At 47.6% G+C, this 20687-nt stretch overlaps 1 long non-coding RNA gene across 4 annotated transcripts in view; it reads right to left on the bottom strand.

Moving 5' to 3' along the window:
- The window catches only part of LOC110257493, a 43409-nt gene extending 23808 nt beyond the window's left edge, over positions 1 to 19601 (bottom strand). Inside the window, exons 1-2 of one of the 4 annotated variants that reach the window (XR_002340129.1) lie at positions 19373 to 19601; positions 4345 to 4466 (exon numbers count right to left, since the gene is read on the bottom strand). This is a non-coding gene — a long non-coding RNA (uncharacterized LOC110257493). The remainder of the gene's footprint in view (positions 1 to 4344; positions 4467 to 19372) is intronic. The other 3 variants (XR_002340128.1, XR_002340130.1, XR_002340127.1) reach the window with 3 other exon arrangements.

The raw sequence follows: 20687 nt of genomic DNA, 5'->3' as shown, positions 1-20687 counted from the left end.
AGTCCTATATTGGGTACCTGCCCCTCCCCACAGCCCCCTCCTCCCATGATCAGAGTCCACCAGTATCACCCAACATGTTTTTCATTTGCATGCTCCCTTAAGGAATGTTTTTAGCCATTTTTTTCTAAATATTTATACCATGAAACATTCATGCCACAGATATACTGTCTATCTGTTCATGTACTGTGCCTATTTGTGTGCTTTATAAACAGCATAATTTTTGAGAAATTAAGAAAGAGTATGACCCCCTGGAGGGCAGTTCTGTGCTCCCTGGAGACGTGTATGTCAGGAGTGGCGGCAGACAGAGCAGCACAGCATGAAAGGGGGCTTAGCTGGAGCCTGACAGTGCAGTACGAGTTCCATGCATCCATTCGTCCCGCCCTCTGCTCATACACTAGGGCCCGGGCTCGGCCCAGAACTGGGAAGCTGCATCACTCGACTGGCCCCTTCTTAAAATGGAACACTTTTCATCACTTTCATTTTGCTCCTTCCTGCTCTCTCTCCATCTTTGTCCATTTGTGGGCTAGCAGCAGAAGGATTCTAGGAAAGCAAAACCACAGGAGCACGTTGGCTTCTCTTCCAGGTGCCAAGATGACCTCTCACCATCCCTAATTCTGCTTTTTCCCAGCTTTTAAACCTTGTTCTGAATTGCTCCCGTAGTTTCCAAGGTCTTTCTGAGTCACAGTTTCCAGAGAAGGATGCAGACTTTCAAAACATCCTTAAACCAGCCCTCTTCTGGAAATCACGATGGCACACCTTCACAAGCTCGGAGCTGGGTTCTTTTCAGGGATTACCAAAATTTCATGTTTGCAACAATGGCCACTTTACAGGTGAGGAACAGAGGCTGAGGGAAGTCAGTTAATTCACCCCAGGTCACACGAGGACACGTGGTGGCCAGCCCGGCTGCAAATCTAGGACAGACTGGCTCCAAGTGCATGTTGCTAACCACGATGAGAAGCCGCTGCTTCATTTTAGTGTATCACTTCCCTCGAAGCAGGGAGGAAACAGAAGCTGGAGATTTTTCAAAGGGGGAGGGGGCACCTTTGTGCTTTATACATAAGTTTACACTCCCAGCCACAGACGAATACCCTGGTGCTGAGTGGTACGCTGACTTTTCCTTTTTAGGGGTGCTCTTGATAACTGATGAAGATGTGTTACCCGGCCATGTACTGTTTTTAACAAGAGGGTTCTCTCTCCCTACTCAGTTCCTGTATTATAAAATGATTCCCCTCAAGGGAGAAACTCCCCAGTAAAGACACTCCTCGGGGGGAGCTTGCCCTCTTATCCTTTGCCAGCTGTGCCCAGACGCTCCAGGCAGAGGTCAGCAATGACTTGGGGTTTCTACCTTTTGGTCAAATGTGCTTTTCCACACACCCATCTCCAGCTTGGTTTGTGCTGTGTTAACCTTAAGTCACTTCCTGTGTTTTTGGAGACTTAAGTAAACATTCTTTCAGTTGGTTGTTTTTTTTTTTAAATATACAGTAAAGGGAAGAGAAAACGTGGCGTCTATAATGCGCTATATGGTTTCTTTACTACTATTATAAAATAACTGGGATTGTGCCTTCTGCTTTGAACTTCATACCAATTACCTCTAATCTCTTCGACAACTTCCGGTGAATGTCCCAACACCCAGTTTCAGATGAGAAAATGAATCTCAGAAAAGGGAAGTGACCAGCCTGGGGTCACACAGCGGGGCCTGGAGAGCAGCAGGGTTCAAGCTCCCCTTCCTCGTCCCGGGACTCATGTGCGCTGCCTTAGCACAGTTTTCCACACGTGGCCAGAATGTCAGTGAAAACTTTCTCTTTCAGGCACCTTTGAAACATCCAGCAGACGCCTAAAATTTCCATTTCTAACCCGACAAATGCCTCCTCCCCCCCCCAAAAAAAAAAAAAAAATTCTTGACATTTTCAATCAGTCACTTTTTTGGTTCTTAAAACTGGCAGGCCAACTTTCGGTTTCTGGTTCAGCATGTAAGAAACTCAGAAGTCACCACTTTGTCACAGCCACAGGTGAAAGGCTGAACAAACTGAAAAATTAAGAGCTCTCCTTAGATCAGTAAGAAATGAGGTCAAAGGGCAAACCACTGCCCCGAAGGAAGACGACAGGTGAATGGAGGGACCCTCAACCCTGGAGGGAGCCAGGGCGGGGCAGGAAAATCAGAGCAGAGATCAGTGAACTGCCGGAGGCTCGTGTGTATAGATCAGAGACTCAGAATTTCCAGGGGTACCCAGTCATGGGGGGGCGGGGGGCAGTCTGCAAGTTATACTTGTAGGCTCCCACAGTGCGTATCAGAGGAAAGCCTCTGTGTGCTTCCAGCAGGGGCGGGGAGAAGGAATCAAACTGAAATAGGCCAAAACACTCTGTCCCTCCTAACAGGGGCTCAGGAGAAACTACTTAACCAGAACTTAGCCTGCCGGGGTTTTATCAGAGCCTGACTGATTTAGGAGAAGGACACACCTAACTCCAGGCCCCCGAGGCTTTCCACATGCAGGAAGGAACTGCCCAACTCTAGCCCGCTTTAGTCACCCAGTCCCACTTGAGAGGATGGGGAAGACGAGCTGAGAAGCACTTGTGGACTCACAGTCCAGAGGCACAGGCTCACTAAGAGACTGAGAGCTAAACACAGGACTGCAGAATGCAGCCCCTGCCCTCATCACCACATTCTAAAAACCTGCAGCTGTTCCTGTTACCAGGTACCTCATTTACCAGGGACATGATGCCAGGCCATCAGTAAAAAATCACAAGGCATACTAAAGGGAAAACATGGTTTGGAGAGAGGGTGCAAGCATCAGAACTGGATTCCAACGTGGCAGGGATGCTGGAAACCTCAGACTAATTTAAATTGGCTATGATTAGATGCTAAAAACTCTACTGGGGAGAGAGCACATAGGAACAGACGGGCACCATAAGCAGGGAAAGAGGAATTCTAAGAATTAAAAAAAAAATACTAGAGATAAAAAAGCACTGTGACAGGAGTTCCCACTGTGGCTCAGTGGGTCAAGAACCTGACTGTAGTGGCTGCAGAGACACGGTTCCATCCCCAGCCCAGTGCAGAGGGTTAAAGGATCTGGCACTGCCACAGCGATAGCACAGGCAACAGCTGTGGCTCAGATGCAATCCAGGAGTTGAACAGGAATTCAACAGGCCTTGGGTGTGGTGGGGGTGGGGGGAGCACTGCAAGAGAAGTGAAAGATGTCTTTAGTTGGCTTATTAGTAGACAGGCTATGGCAGAGAAAACAATCTCTGAGCTTGAGAATCTATCAAGAGACTCCCCATAAACCAAAAAGCATAGAGAATGAAGACTGATAAAATCAGAGTGGAATGTCGAGGGCTGTGGGAGAACTCCGAAAGGTGTAACATATGTGTGAGAGGGACGCCAGAAAGAGAAGCGATAGAAAGCAGCAGCAGAACTATCTGGAGCACCAATGACTGGACATTTCCCAGAACTAATGTCAGACACTAAACCACAGATCCAGGAAGCTCAGAGACATGAGGCAGGATAAATGTCTGTGCTCAGGCTACACCCTACTTCTACAGGCTGAACACCTACATCTAAGCATATAACATGCGGAAAATAAATTTGTTTAAAATTCCTAAAAGAGGTCAGAGGGAAAACCACCTTACTGATGAGCAAGGACAATCAGGACACCTGATCTCTCAGAAACCAAGCGAGGAAAAGAGTGGAGAGAGATGCTTAAAGGGTTGAGAGGGGAAAAAAACCCAACCAACTGAAAATTCTGTTCCAGGCAAAATCATCCTTCAAAAGTGAAGGAGAAATACTTTCTCAGACAAAGACTGAGATTTGTGGCCAGCAGACCAGCCTTGCAAAATATTTCACAAAGTCCTTTAGAGAGAAAGAAAACAGGTCAGGAACTCAAATCTACATAGAGAAAGAAGAGCATCAGCGAAGGAATAAGTGAAGGGAGAATAAAAATGTTTACCTCTTATTCTTTATTGACATCTGTGTGTGTGTAGAATGAGCGCAATGGACAAGGGATGGGAGGAATCAGGATTATCTGTTAGAAGGCACCCCCAGTACCTGTGAAGGACGTGGTGTTATTTGAAAGTGGACCCGGATCAATTACAAATGTCTGTGTGTGTGTGTGTAAATGCATATATGCGTACACTGCAAATTCTAGCACTACCACTAAAAGCAGTAGAAAACAGCCCACAGCCACACAGCCTGTTCAATGCACAACGTGGGAGGGCGCCACCCTCAGGTGGAGGGACTGGGCTCTGGACACAGGCTGAACGAGAGGGGCTGTGCTCACTTAAGCTTCTTAGCTGGAAAGAGGTGTCATTTTTACGTCCAGGTGTGGACAGGCCTGGCAGTCGTGGCCTTACCTTCAGTGCGCAGTGGGGCCCTGAGCAGTTCTAACCTCAGCAGCTTCCTCACCGGTGGGTCCTTTTGCAAAATGACTGCAGCTGAATATTTCCTTATCTGTTAGCATCCATGCCCATGGCATCTGAAAGCAAAATTTTTTGGTTTTTTTGCTTTTTAGGGCTGCACCCTCAGCACATGGAGGTTCCCAGGCTAGGGGTCCAATCGGAGCTACAGCTGCCAGCCTACACCATGGCCACAGCAACTCATGACCCGAGCTGCATCTGCCACCCACACCACAGCTCACGGCAACACCAGATCCTCAACCCACTGAGTGGGGCCAGGCATTAAACCTGCGTCCTCATGGATACTAGTCAGGATCATTTCCGCGGAGCCACGACGGCAACTCCTGAGGGCCAGATCTGAGACAAAAGCCACAGGTGTTTGTCTCGTTTGCACCTGTTTTCCCATGTCTGACAAAGTGCCTGGCTCAGAGAGTTTCACATAAGAGCGAAGAAGAGATGGATGAAGGAAGAAAGGAGTTTTAGAAGCTCCTTCAGCTGAATCTCTTTGGAGAAGTTTGCCATTAAGTAAAGACAGAGTAAGGGTCAAAGTTCTGCCTTTTTACTCTTTCAGTGCTTCTACAAGTGTGTGTGTGCGCGCACGTGTACACAGTTCAGCCAGAGAAGAAGAACACCTTTGATCAAAGGGGTGAGGGAGCAGAGGGAGGCTGAAGGGCAGGGGATGCCAGGACACAGCTAATAAACCCAGGACAGTTCAGTCTGAAAAGCTCAAGTCTGGTTGGGGACAAGACAAAATCTGTTCTCACGGAAGTTGCCTCTCAGCTGGGCGCACATTGGGCGAAAACCCTGAACACTGTACCTACAGGTCAAAGGGAAACGCCTAGAAGCAGCCGCCGGAGGACAGCTCGGGTGGGGGAGCGAGCACTGCCCTTGCGCGTGGACTGGCACAATCCTCCCCCCCGATGGATACTCCCCGCCCGCCCGAGTCGGGCCCTGCCACAGAGCCGACACGACTCCCTCGCTCCAGAGGGTCACGTCCTGGGAGACAGTCGACCGGTGAGCCGAGAACACATGGGAGGACGTCAGATCATCGCAAGACCGAGGAGAAAGGTCCAGGAGTGACTCAGCAGAGTAATTTTGGGTGGGGAGCTCAGAAAAGGCCTGGGTGCAGAAAGGTTCATGAGGCGGGGCTGTCCTGACGGAGGCCTGGGTAACACTGGCCCTGGGCTGCCGCCTGGGACCTTGATTTTCAGAAGGCTCCCCGCTGTAGAGAAGGGTTCACTGAGCTTAAGTGCGGCTGTGACAAGCACCTGTTTTCCTCCTGGGGGTCCGGGATTTGGGTCCATATTGGGCAGGGCCTGCCTCCCTAATCGGCTCCCCAGGAACCCTGGGCACTGGGTCTCTGATGAGCTTCCGTGGTGGACGCTGCTTTACAGGGGATGTCACTGAGCAACCCGCTGGGAGAGGGCCCTCGGGAGCTTGCCCCTGGTCTCCTCCGACTTCACCCCACGTGACTTTTCCCAGGGCTGATGTTTCTTTGCATCCTTTCACTGCACTAAATCAAGGCCAGGCTGGGTCCTGGGAGTCCTCCCAGCTATTCCTCAAATCTCCAAGTGTTTTTGAAGGCCTCCGACACAGCCTCTCTGAAGACATAACATTTGAGCTGACCCTTGAGTGAGAAAGAGCCAACCTTTCTCTGGTGGGTCAGAGAGAAAAGTACTTAAAGCAGACAATAGTTCATGCAAAGGGCCTGAGGCCAGAATGAGCTGGGTAGGTTTCAGGAATTTTTTTTAAAAAAAGGTGTAGGTGGAGCACCGTGCAGGGTTGGAAGGTGGCCGGGTCAGTCAGTTGGAGTCTTATAAACTGGGGTGGATCTGAATGTGATCTAAGCATGGTAGGAAGCCACTGGAGGGCTTCAGAAGGAAATGACTTTTTTTTTTTAGGGCGGCACTCAAGGCATATGGAGGTTCCCAGGCTAGGGGTCTAATCGGAGCTACAGACACCGGCCTACACCACACCACAGCCACCTCAGATCCAAGCTGCGTCTGCCACCTACACCATAGCTCACAGCAACCCCGGATCCTTAACCCACTGACCGAGGCCAGGGACTGAATCTGAAACCTCATGGTTCCTAGTTGGATTCATTTTCACTGCACCACAATGGGAACTCCAGGAAATGACTCTGAATGATGATGGCAGCAAGCAGAGCAAGAGAAAGTAAGAAAAACAGCTAATAATTCACTCCTAAAGAGTATCTCAGACTCAGAAGTCTAGCCTCATTCCTGCCCCCCCCACCCCCCATCTTGTTGGCTTGTTCATCCAACAAGTCCTCTGGTCCCTACTGTGCCCCGCTCCCCCGCACCACCCAGAAAAATTTCTTTTGGCTGCACCCACAGCATATGGAAATTCCTGGGCCAGGGATCGAATCCAAGCCACACCGGTGACCTACGCCACAGCTGCAGCAACACCAGCGCCTTAACTCACTGTGCTGGGCCGGGGATGGAACCTACACTATTGCTGAGGCAACGCCACATCCTTAACCTGCTGCACCACAGTGGGAACTCCTCTCCTCCCCAAAATCTGAGCTAACATTTTAAAATCACAGACAACCTGCAAATCTTCACTCTTTGGATCTATCTTTTAAAATGAGCGCCACTGGGAGTTCCCATCATGGCTCAGCAGAAACAAATCTGACTAGAATCCATGAGGGGTTCTAAATAACCTAACCTAATGTTCCCACCAAGGTTTGATCCCTAGCCTCCATCAGTGGCTTAAGGATCTGGCATTGCGGTGAGCTGTGGTGTAGGTTGCAGACAAGGCTCACTCAGATCTGGTGTTTCTGTGGCTGTGGTGTAGGCCAGTGGCTACAGCTCTAACCGGACCCCTAGCCTGGGAACCCCCATATGCTGCAGGTGCGGCCCTAAAAAGACAAATGGTGATAATAATAATAAACACGTACATAAATCAAATGGGCACCATCAAGTATACACAATCCCTCAGGGTCCCCGCAGCCGGCCATGCATCCAGGCCGCCTCGGCCCCGGTGGCCTCTTCCCCACAAGCCCTCCCAGCCCAGCAGCAGGTGGCCAGTGAGACGCAGCGTCCTAGGCCATGCTGTGGAGCAAGGTGCTTCCTCTTGTTTCGTTTGTCTTCTTTTTATTTTATTTTTTTTATTTTTTTGGTCTTTTTGTCTTTGTTGTTGTTGTTGCTGTTGCTATTTCTTGGGCCGCTCCCGCGGCACATGGAGGTTCCCAGGCTAGGGGTTGAATCGGAGCTGTAGCCACCGGCCTACGCCAGAGCCACAGCAACTCGGGATCCGAGCAGCTTCTGCGACCTACACCACAGCTCATGGCAACGCCAAATCCTTAACCCACTGAGCAAGGCCAGGGATCAAATCCGCAACCTCATGGTTCCTAGTCGGATTCGTTAACCACTGCGCCACAACAGGAACTCCCGTTTGTCTTCTTTTTACACACAGCTCTCTCCAGCCAGACTAACAGGCTATGCCACCACCGCCATTTTTACATGTGAACACAGCTGACTATGGACAATCACACGGCTCACTTTCATAGGTTCCTCCCGGTCCTCGGTGGCCTCTGGGCTTGTGCTTTAGGCAGCTTTAGCTTTTTCAGTTCCTCAAACTGCCGTAAGAGCGCTCACTTCCAGGTCTTCACAAATGTTGTTCCCTTCCCCCTTAAATTCCGCATCAGGCTTCACTGGTGATGGATGGTGTTTCCTTCAGGAAATGTCACCCAACCTGTCAGGGCTGCTGTGCCCCCTGAATTCTCCCCAAGAGCCTGCTTCTTCCAATACTAATACCTAACACTCAGAAATACACTAGTGCCAGGCACTCTTCTAGTAAGTCACATAAATTAGATACACACGTCTCAACCACAGTTAGCAGTGACCCAAGGCCACCCCTTTACAAGAGTATAACGTGCAATACCCACAGAGGCACCTTGGAAATATTGCCCATTCAGTTCCAGATCACCAGAATGAAGCAAATGTGACAATAAAGCAAGTCACATGACTCTTCTGGTTTCCCCGTGCATATGAAAGTTATGTTCATACCATACTGTAGTCTATTAAGTGTGTGATGGCATTATGTCTTAAAACAATGTCTATACCTTAATTTTAACATAGTTGAATTAGGAGTTCCCGTTGTGGCTCAGTGGTTAACGAATCTGACTAGGAACCATGAGGTTGCGGGTTTGATCCCTGGCCTTGCTCAGTGGGTTAAGGATTTGGCGTTGCCATGAGCTGTGGTGTAGGTCGCAGACGTGGCTCAGATCCCGCATTGCTGTGGCTCTGGTGTAGGCCGGTGGCGACAGCTCTGACTAAATCCCTAGCCTGGGAACCTCCATATGCCACGGGAGCAGCCCTAGAAAAAGACAAAAAATAATAATAGTAATAAAATAGTTGAAGTATACCAGTAACTGATACAATGCTGTCCATCAACTGTACTTCAATAGAATAAAATTTAGATAAATACTTGATTGCTAAGAATTGCTAACCGTCCTCTGAGCCTTCAGCAAGCTTCGTGGTAGTGACGTCCAAGATCAGTGGCCACGGATCACTGCAACAAGTATAGTAATGAGAAGGCCTGAAGTCGTGTGAGAATTACCAAAATGTGATACTCAAAGTGAGTAGATGCTGCTGGGAAAATGGCACTGACAACACAGGGTTGCCTCAAAACTTTAATTTGTAAAAAAAAAAAAAAAAGTCAAAAAACAAAACAGTATCTGCAAAGTGCAATACGCCAAAGTGCAGAAAAACAGGGTATACCTCTATATAATTTACCCATCACAACAAGACTATGCAGGACAAACTTTTAGGATCTCCGTCTTACAGGCGAGGGGACTAAGGCAGAGAGGTGTATCATGGTCAGCTCAAACCCACATACCTGGTAAGTGGCAGCACCACGTGCCAACCCCTCGGTCTTTTTCCCCCACGGGAATGAAAGTTCTTCAAAGACAGGGCCAGCATCTACGCTGCCTTGAGGTGTATGTGCAGCGCCAGATGCATCTTTTATTTATGGGACTTGGCAGAGGAGAAAGGAGGTGCCTCCCAAATATCAAGGGGTGTGCGATCTTTTTAAAAATGTTATAAACCACTGCTGATTTGGCAGATTGAAACATGATGAAAGAGGAGCACAGAACCAAGAGGGGAGAAAACAAGTAGGCAGGGACTTTATTGAGCCTGTCTGTGGGGTGTGTGGGCAGAGTCACCACAGGACACGGCATTCGGCTTTTCCCAGCAAAAGTAGGTCAATGGCAGAATAAATGAGTACAGGGACTTTTCTCGAATTCTGATATTCTTAGAGTCGTAGGCAAGAGAGAAATGTTAGGAAAAAGAGAAAAACAGGCACTGCAGCATGCCGGACGACATCTAATAGACCTCTGGCAGAAGAGTTGTGGTCCTTCTGATTTTAATATTCAATTGTTATTTCTTTGACTACTATGCACTTAATACGTGCACAGTATTTACTTTCTCCAGTGAACAAAACAAAGTCACTAACCATCTGGAGATTATATCCCAGAGCCGCACAGTCCAGCAGGGCAGCCACAGCCACCTGAGGCCCCGGAGCACTTGAAAGGTGGCCGGTTGGGATTGAGACAGGCTAGGTGACACTGGATTTTGAAGATTTAATCCAAAAAATGAATATAAAATTTATTCACTTTATATGGACTTGGTCTTAAAATAATTACGGATGCACTGAGTTTAACAAAGCATACTGTGGAGACAGGCTGGGACCTAGGATCCTCTACCAGAGAGACTGCACCTGGACCACTCACTGTCTCCCTGAACAACAGAATACAAAGGGGCATAGTTCCTACTGTGGCCCAATGGGATCAGCGGAACCTCTGCAGCACCGGGACGTCAGTTCGACCCCTGGCCCAGGACAGCAGATTGATTAAAGGATCTCACGTTGCTGCAGCTGCGGCCAAGATCTGATCCCTGGCCCAGGAGCTCCATATGCTGCGGAGCGGCCAAGAAAGAAAGAAAGAAACTATAAGGGACTAAAAATAACTGCATGATGCCACAACTGGGGCAATTATGAACAAGAGGACACCGAAAGGCCACAAACCAACTGCCATTCCCGAGGTGCTGGGCGCAAAGGCAGGCCACCATGCGCAGCACCACCAGCGGGTGGGCAGACTAAGCAACCCCTCCTGTCCAACCCAGCGACCAGCCCCCGTTATTATCCCATTTAGGAACTCAAGCAGCTCCTCTCCAGAGCAAGTGAAGGCACCTGTTTCTTGTTCTCGCTCCCTCCTGCCATAGCACAAGCCCCAGTAAAGCCTTGCCAGGAATTCTCCTCTGGCCTCTTATCAATTTCTATTGATTAGAGTCCAAGGGCCCAGGTTGACAACATTATAATTAATTTCATCTGTTTCTTTTTACCTTTAGAATGTGTTTCCTAGAAAAATTCAAATGTCCTATGTGGCCTGCATTGCATTTCTACCGGGTAGCACCATCCTAGAGGTTTACACGCTAGCAGATAAATACATGTGTTAACATAATACTTTGTGTGGATAAATGCCTTGAAGAAAAATGAAGCTGGGCAAGAAAATGGAGAGGGGTGGGAGGTGGGGGCTCTGGCCGCATTTCATGAAGGTTGTTCACAGGAGACCTTTCTGAGGAAGTAATATTTGATTATCCAAAGAAGTAAAGAGGGAGTTCCCGTTGTGGCACAGTGGAAACAAATCTGACTAGGATCCATGAGGACGTGGGTTTGATCCCTGGCCTCGCTCAGTGGGTTAAGGATCCAGTTTTGCCAAGGGCTGCGGTGCAGGTGGCAGACTTGGCTCGGATCCAGCGTTGTCATGGGCTGTGGTGTAGCCTGGCGGCTGTAGCTCCAATTAGACCCCTAGCCTGGGAACCTCCATACGCCTTGGGTTCGGCCCTGAAAAGCAACCAAAAAAAAGTAAAGAAATCTCGATTTCCAGAAAAAACTGCTTAAAGCTGTTCTTTCACTGTATTATCAGCCAAAATACCGAATGCCTACAGGAGAACTGAGGAAATAAAAACAGCTCAAGAATGTTGTGCCTTCTTGTATGAATGACTTCTAGACTTAGGAGCCAGGAAAAATGATTTTCTCTTGTAAATAGCAAATAATCAGAGACCACTCTTATTCAGGCACAAGTAGTCAAGATTTACAAACAAATTTTCCCCTCCCTGTAGCTATTTGCAACCACATCATCCACTTTTATTTAATTCTGATAAAAGAAAGCCCATGTCTGATGATGGGGGGAGAAAACAGAGCTTCACGTCCCTCAAGGGCCTAGTTCAATTCCAAACAATAACTGTGCTTCCTGTATCTACAGAATAATAAGTGCATCGTCGTGCAAATTCTGTTTCAAGTGGACAGAGGCACTTTCAAAATCTCCCATATTAAGAATATTGCATTCCTGGGATAGGGTAATCGGAGCTCCTCTCCAAAGTATAGCATAAAAACTTAAGCCCAGATTAGAGTTCTGCCCAGGGGAAATGAAAATAAACACGAATCAAAGCAGGGCAACTGTTGGAACTATAAAATGTGATTGAACTTTGGAAGCCCTAAAATGTCAGGTGTGCACAATCAGAGAGCTGTTTATTGGTTGATGGATTCCATCATCTACAGTTGCCACAGGTTCACTGCATTTTAATTAAACCTGACAATGGACGATGCAAAGTTTGATACTAGAACAATAAGACTGTGTACATGAGAGCTGTGTTTAGGCGATTCGAATCCAATACAATATTTCAATATATTTTTGCTTTCATATTCAGGGCACCCTAGGTGGACCATGAGATCAAACCACGTTGCTGACAACAAGCACCGCGCCCCCACCCCCACAAAAACCTTGATGTAGACCAGATCCCTAAACCGCAGAAATGAGGCGTGTGCCTACCACTTAGGAAACAGTTCTACTGTATTTGTTTTATTCCTAGATCTTGGCTGGACATAAATCAAAGACTCTGTCTCTTCTAATTCCCCCAAAAGAAAAGAAAAAAAAAAAAGGACAAAGAGTACTTCCTTTATTTTCTAAAATCGTTTCCAGTTTTTCCTAGTGATTCTTAAAAATAGAAGTGCGGCCAGTGGTCGGCTCCTGAAACTGACTCACTTAGGGAGGCATTATCCAAAAGAGCCCTGGGAAAGAATTTTGTTCTAATCACTAGTATGTTATGCTTTTGAAAATTAGGTTGTGGCCAGAGTTCTCACATACCTTTGAGTAAGAAGAAAGATTTGGGTTATTATTTATGTTGATTGGCCCTTCAAACCTTAAAAGCGGTTGGAATAACCAAGTTTATCCACCCTGGAAGGAGAGCTGTGAGTGCTTGAGGACATATTTGGAAAAGCAGAGGGGGATGGACAGGGAGTTTGGGGTTAGTAGATGCAAACTGACATTTAGAACGGATGGGTAACGGGGTCCTGCTGTACAGCACAGGGGACTGTGTCCAATCTCTGGCAACAGAACATGATGGGGGATGATATGAGAAAAAGCATGTGTGTATATGTATGACTGGGTCACTCTGCTGTACAGCAGAAATTGGCAGGGCATCGCAAATCAACTATAATTTTAAAAGTGCAAAATAAGGAGTTCCCGATGTGGCTCAGTGGGTACAAACCCAACTAGTATCCGTAAGGATTCAGGCTCAATCCCTGGCTTCGACCACTGGGTCAGGGATCTGGCATTGCCGTGAGCTGTGGCGAAGGTTACAGACATGGCTCGGATCCAGTGCTGCTGTGGCTGTGGCGTAGACCAGCAGCTGCAGCTCTGATTCAGCCCCTAGCCTGGGAACTTCCATATGCCACAGGTACGGCCCTAAAAAGAAAAAAAAAAAAAAAGAAAAAGAAAAAAGAAAAGCAGAGGTGTCTCCTCCTCACCACACACTCACATATATCCTGTGGCTCTAATTCCTGCACAGTTCTTGTGCCTGCAGAAGCCCACAGATAGAAGCAGCTCAGCTCTCTGGTCAAAGTAACAATGCTGGTAAAAGAAACCCCAACGGGCCCAAAAAGAAGCCTTCACAGAAGGACATACCAAAAGTTCATTAGAAAGGAAACAGGTCCTCACAACCAAACAAAACAAACTGTTGGGAGATGCAGAGGATAGTATTAACGTGCTGAGCCAGAATGCGATTAATCAGCCTCCTTGCTCCCTTAGTTTCCAGCTGCAGAAATATGCCAAGGGGGAAAAACATCTCCCCAGTCCTATGAAGTGTAGGATGAGTGCTATTTTGATTCCAAGGCCAAGGCCGTAGATGGGGGTGTGGGGTGGGAACGTGGCCACTCCCTAACAGCAGAAAGACGCTCACAGGATCCGCTCCCAGACTATAAACATTCAGACTCCTAGCCAAGCACATAATAAAATGCTCTTGTGTGTGTGCGTGTGTGTGTGATTTCCTGCAGTTTAGACTCTTCACATGTAAACTGTGATGATTATTCATGTGGTCTCTGACTTAAAGAATGCCAAATTTCTCCGGAAGTTTCCAAAGCTTCCTGCTGAGAAGGAAGCCGTCTTTCAGGAGATATTTTACTGGCTGCAAAATGCTATGTGTCATGTCAGTGACTGTTAGATTTGAAACAAGAATACGAGAAACAATCCACTGATGGTGATCACAACCAGAGACGTCACCGGGAGAGCCTGTCTTTACAAACAGCAAAGGAACACACGCAGCATCCCTGACCCCAGCCTCTGGAGACGGTCTTGTGTAATTAATCACGAATCTTACCCAAAAGTCAAACCATGTTTGCTCCAAAAGATGACACACTTAAGATTTTCCTACAACTGGTTTAGATCAAGAAGCAAATTTTCTCTCTTTCACTCGGGACATAAACACGGACTCTAAGTCTCTTTTAAGAGATGAATCATTTAGTCCCTGCATCTGACATGGGATTAGGTCATCTGTTTGTTTCGGGGATAGAGTCTACCCTTGACTACAACTGGGTTCCACGATTTGTTCAAACGTTTTCTGGCAATTTCTGATTTGTTGAGACAAAGATCAGAAGCTTAAATCCCACTGCACTAACTGGCTAGGTTATGACCAAGGTGGAACAGAGCCAAAAAGCTGCAAACACACATACGATGTGTTGTTGGGACCTACCGTCTGTCTGCCTTCATGAGGACAGGATCATCCTAGCACGCTCACCCACCAGGTGGCTCAATGAGCTGGAAATGTTTTTCTTTCCTTTTTAAACAGCAGGAACAGAAGAGATCAGTAATTAACCAGGTGAGCAATTCGTTTGCCTCCTGGAACATACTAGAAAGTAAAAATAACCATCCTCTTTCTTGCAGCACTGACATCTCTACATAAATCAACAAACCAGAGAAGGAGAGAAGGAGCCGAGAGGGAGGGAGGAAGAGCGAGAACAAGAAGAACGCAACGCTCCACAGTCACGCAATAAACAACCCGAGGACACCTTCTGAGCGGAGTAATCCAGAAACTCAGAGATCACCCAAGTAGCTTCCACATTCAGCTAATTGAAGAGTACATTTTAAATAATACCTTCAGTTTGCCTGCCATTTAGAGTTTATCCAGGGCTTTCACATATATTATTTTAATCATTTAATTGTTTTATTATTTTGTCTGACTTCGTTAATCGTCTTTTATACTGGAGAAAGGCAAAGATTAAAGGAGAATAAATGATTTTAAAAAGATGGAACACCTAGGACAAGACTGAGCCAAAATGCACCTTGGTAGTTCCTTCTTAGTCTACTGCTCCTGCCCTAACACGTAACACGAGAGGGTTTTCACCTCTTCTGGTTTTGCTACAACGTTCATACACCTCTCACGTGTTCGCAGGTATCTCCCAAGGTTTACGAACCCTGTCACAAAATAACACTGTAAGAATTAAAGCGCTGCACTAAACTGTACCCATCACAGAGGGTCAGAGGACACTAACAGATCCCAGCGCATCCACCTCTTCTGTTCTGCTCAGAAAACGCACTTTTCCCAGCCAGCATCTCTCCCCACAGAAAACTACTCTCACTCCATAGCAGTGGTTCTGCCAGCCAGGGCACTTCTGACACCATTTGGGGAGTTTTGGGATTGTCACAATAGGGGGTGCAGGTTAGACTGGCATCTCAAGGGTAGAGGCCAAGGGCACTGGTAAACATCCTAGGACACACAGGACAGCTCGCAGAGCAAAGAATTACAGGGCCCAGAACATCGGTGCTGCCGGGAATGAGGAACCCTGCTCTGGTCCTGCCCCTCTGGGGTCCTAACCTCCTTCTGACCCCACATCAAGGATGGGCACGGGAGCCACCCCTGGCCAACTGGGATGCCCTTGCCCACAGGAGAGATACTGGGGAAAGTGTTCTCTACTGCTGAGATCATAACTCTAAGGCCGACAGAAACTTGTTCCCACCAACCTGAGAATGCAGACAGGGAGAGGTAAGCAGAACTGAGAAGGAAAAGGAGCGCCAGCTGAAGACTTTGAATCAGGCCCTGCCTCCCTACCTCTTAAGCACTGAGCTACATGAGCCTACACATTCCATTCGTGTAAGGAGGTTTCTTTTAGGAGTTTTGCTTAAGCTAGTTTGAGGTGGACCTCCACGATTTGCAATCAAGGGTCTTGGCTGATATAGAAGCTGGCAAGTGAGCGTGGTATTATTATAAGAGTGCCTTAAATACTTTCTAACCAGTATTTATAAGAGCATATCATTCACTGATGCCAGTACTTAAGCTACTACAACTAACACACATCACTGCAGCCCACTAATCAAAAGCACAATCTCTTCCACGTACACTCAAAATAAGGGATAAAGACAATCACCAGTGCATTGTTTTCCTTTAGCTGAACACAGAAGAGAAAAAGCTAAAGTTCTGAGGTTCATTGACCAAATCAAAGACCTAGTACATGAAATAATTTAAGGAGTTACAGTCGAGTTGCCAGATTGACCTCAAAGGTCAAGGCAATCACTTGACAGGCAACGTTTCATTCCACAGGAGACCCACGTGAGTCCCTGACACATCTTTTTTTTTTTTTTTTGTCTTTTTTTTTTTTGTCTTTTTTGCCTTTTCTAGGGCCGCTTCCCGCGGCATATGGAGGTTCCCAGGCTAAGGGGTCGAATCGGAGTTGTAGCCACCGGCCTGCACCAGAGCCACAGCAACATGAGATCCGAGCTGCGTCTGTGACCTACACCACAGCTCACCGCAACGCCGGCTCCCCAACCCACTGAGCAAGGCCAGGGATGGAACCCGCAACCTCATGGTTCCTAGTCGGATTCGTTAACCACTGTGCCACAACGGGAATGCCATCCCTGACACATCTTAAGAGAAGTCTGGGGTGCTGTAGGGGACTCTTCTGGATAGTTCAAGGAATCTCTGCTGGGATGGTTAAGAAGCATCTCAAAGGTTTGAGGAAGGAAAACCCAGGAGGCGCAGGATGGACACTCTGAGTTAGAGACGGAGCTGAGACTTAGGTAGCCAGAGTCCAGCAGGCAGGATACCAGAGAGACGAGTGGGGCAGGGAGAGAGAACTCGAGAGACCTGCAAAGGACCCACGTGAGGTCTTCAGCTGAATACTGACCAGTACACACCCCAGAAGAAACGTCACGAGGCAGCAGAGAGAACCATCGCCAGACTAGAGCCAATCACACTGGAGCTCACACAGCCAGGCTGTTCAACCTCACGACTCCCAGGTAATGGGCAGAACAAGCAGAAGGGTCTTGCTTCAAAGTAGGGAATAATTAACCCTGAACACTAAACGCCACTCTGATCCTAACAAATCTTAAAAGCAAGACCTGAAAGGATCAAAATGTTTCTGGGTTATCGAACTGCATCCCACAATAAAGCTTGAGACTGTTCATGGAAGCATAAAAACACCCCACACCCAACAAGATCAAATCATATGGGCAAACAATGATAAAAAAAAAAAATTACTAGACATGCAAAGATGGAGGAAAACAGAACCCAGCTGATATGTGTGAAGCAAAAGAACTGCCCAGGTGGCTCACAGAACCATGAGAAATAATAAACTACTGATGCTTTAAGCCACAAATGTTGGGGTGTTTGATAAACCATAAAAATAACTGGGGGAAAAATCTCTCCTCTGGATTGTTGTACTAGCCTCCAAACTGATTTTCCTGTTCCATTCCTCCCCCCCATAAATACCCCAATAGCCATCAGAGTGATCTTGGTAATCTAGTCCAGGTCATGTAACTCTTATGCTCCCCACCCTACCATGGCTCCCCATTTCCCCCAAAGTAAACACACAATCCCCACAACCACCTACAAGGTCCTCACCATATGCCTCTCCACCCACCCAGTGAAACACACTTACGTTCCCCTAGATGAAGTGAGTTACTCCTCTTCATGGTTTTGTTTGTTTTTTTGCCTTTTCTAGGGCTGCTCCCTCGGCATATGGAGGTTCCCAGGCTAGGGGTCGAATCGGAGCTGTAGCCGCCGGCCTACACCAGAGCTACAGCAACGCGGACTCCGAGCCATGTCTGCGACCTACACCACAGCTCACAGCAACACCAGATTCTTAACCCACTGAGCAAGGCCACAGATCGAACCCTCAACCTTATGGTTCCTAGTCAGTCGGATTCATTAACCACTGAGCCATGAAGGGCACTCCCATGCTTTCAAATTTAAGGCATACCTAGAACATCCTGACATCCTATTTCCCAGTTCCTCCTGTAAAAGGAGAAAGTCCAGGTATAAAGTAGAAACGATACACACACACACACACCCCCGAAAACAACCTAAGCTCAAGTCCAGACTCCTCCTCTCAGGCCTCTGACTCCAACCACTTGAGTCTCATTCCCATTCCTCAGACAGGCCCCATAGCTCTGGCCTCCAAGCCTTTGCCCCAGCTGGGGCCTCTTCCTGGAATGTTCTTTCCATGTGTGGCTCCATGGCTACTTTCTAAAGGTCCTCCTGTGAGGTCCTCCTCTGGCTGCCTGTAGAAAACAGGGCTGCCTGCTGGCACCACCAGTCCCCTCACCGCATCTCATTGCTCTAGCAGCGCCCCATCCATTTCACTTGCAATCTGCTTTTCTTATTCCCTTCTCTGTCTGTCCCTGAGGGCAGAGGGTTTACTGATTTTGATTCCTGCTCTCTCCAGCACGCACAATGGTCTAAGACCTGTAGTAGGTAGTCAATTAAAATACTGGCTAGATGGAATGAAGAATGCAGATGAAATGAATGTAAGCCCTGATAGTACCAAGTATGAATTTTCTCCCTTGGAGGTCTGGACTCAGAGGTTTAGAAGGATGACATTTTTGTAAATGTTCTTAACCTCCAACTGCATCTCATCAGCTCTTCTAAATGCCTTAATTTTTTGTTATTGTTATATTTTGTCTTCTTGCATTTGCATCAACAGTCCCCCTCACCAGCCCAAAGCTCCTTGTACCAGCAACTGACAATGAGGGCTTGCTCTCCCCAGGCTGTAGGCAAGATTCCATTTGCAAAGGTTGTATTTGAAAAACAAAACGAAACAAAACCCACCTACAATGACTACAAAGCAAAACAAAACAAAACAGAAATGAATGCCTGGAGTGTAAGGGGGTTAAGAGTTTTGGGGGTGCTAGAATATTCTATGTCTAGATCTGGTTGTTTTCTCAGGCTTGTTCAGTGAGTGAAAATCCACTGAGCTATATACATTTATGATATATATACATACAAATGAATTAGAAAGTTATCTCAATGATCTACCCCTTAATTTAAAAAAACTACCAACTGTGATTACTGTTTTCAAGACGCTATGGCAGCCAGCTGCTGCCAATCAGGGACCACCTCACACCTGACCTCTCCTGCCCAATGCCCACCATATGCTCAGCGTTGTGTAGGGGTCGGGACACCTCAAGGCAAGAATTAGGAACTGTCTTTGCCCTCAACACTTCCCAAAGGGTTAAGGCCAAGAAAGCAACTCACTTGTGTGAGCCGAAGCTGACCATGAACACGGCAAAAATTTACACACTTGAGTATGCACTAAGCCTTTCCCCAAACGGCATTCCATTTGGTAAACTGATATTTTTACAAGTCAAACTGCGCTGGAATAAAGAGTGACAAACAGAAAATAAGCTGTTACTTACCCTTAGAGCCGAACCTATCCAAGTGTCCTTCCGCCTGGCGTCCTTGGAGCCAATTAAACAAGATAGGTTCGCAAAAGAAAGCGTCACCCCCGAAGGAAAGAACGAAGAGATAACAGGAGCTTGTGCTGCAGAGCACGCTCTCCCGACAGGCTGTGCGCGGGGCTTTTTAACAGGGTCTCGGGGAGGACGCAGAGTTCTCGCGGGACATCCGCAGCTGGGAGGCACCCAGGCTCTGGCTCCAACTGTCGTGCGCAGTCGCTGCCCGCGAGCCACTGCCGCCATTTTGAATCTTGAATTGCGTGTCATGCGCAGTGCTTCCCCACGCAGCCTGCGGGTGGAAGCAGCAAGTGCCGCGTTGTGGTGCAAAGAACGCCCGTCTGAAGGTCCAGGAGCCGGGCCTCTGCATGAGGCTCCAAGCCACCCAGCGAAACTGGACTCAGCACAAAGGAAAAGGAAAAGGTTAGACTTTATTTGATTGCCCAGATTCTATTTTTATTTCCAAGGGATTGTTCATGGGCGTTGGGAGTTAGAAACCTAAATATTTCGCAATGAAAGAAAAATGCGTCATAACCCCATCATAAAGTAGAATATTAGATAGCCCTGAGAACTAAGGTAGTGAACGGACATTTAATGACCTGACAAGATGCTCATAACGTATTTGACTACACCGTAGATAATTGGTGAGTACAGCATGGTGTCTCATACATACACACACACAGAAAAATTTATTTATTTATTTGTCTTTTTGCTGTTTCTTTGGGCCGCTCCCGTGGCATATGGAGGTTCCCAGGCTAGGGGTTGAATCGGAGCTGTAGCCACCGGCCTACACCAGAGCCACAGCAATGCGGGATCCGAGCCGCGCCTGCAACCTACACCACAGCTCACGGCAACGCCGGATCATCAACCCACTGAGCAGGGACAGGAACCGAACCCGCAATCTCACGGTTCTTAGTCGGATTCGCCAACCGCTGCGCCACGACGGGAACTCCAGAATAATTTCTAAAGAACGTGCACCACCGTGTTGTGGAAGGTTATCTCGGTGATGAGAACAGTGCGATCTCTTCCACGGCACAGCTCTGATACGGCCTCTTCTTTCCACCGTTGGATCCCCTCTGGAGTAGGTGTTACTCCAGAACGCATTTGCTCACTCCCACATTCAAAGATGAAAATACCCTGACACCCACCGGAGATGCTGAGGATCCTCCCAAACCAGGATTGTCCTTGGAGCGTCTTCCCTTGCTCTTGTAGACAAATCACACACCCACACACCCACTTCAGATGCCTTTGCTCACTCTCGCCCACATTGTCACATACA

Source organism: Sus scrofa, chromosome 17, assembly GCF_000003025.6.
Source record: "Sus scrofa isolate TJ Tabasco breed Duroc chromosome 17, Sscrofa11.1, whole genome shotgun sequence".
Taxonomy (NCBI): Eukaryota; Metazoa; Chordata; class Mammalia; order Artiodactyla; family Suidae; genus Sus; species Sus scrofa.
The sequence above is the reverse complement of the archived record's forward strand: the minus strand, read 5'-3'. Positions and strand labels throughout refer to the sequence as shown.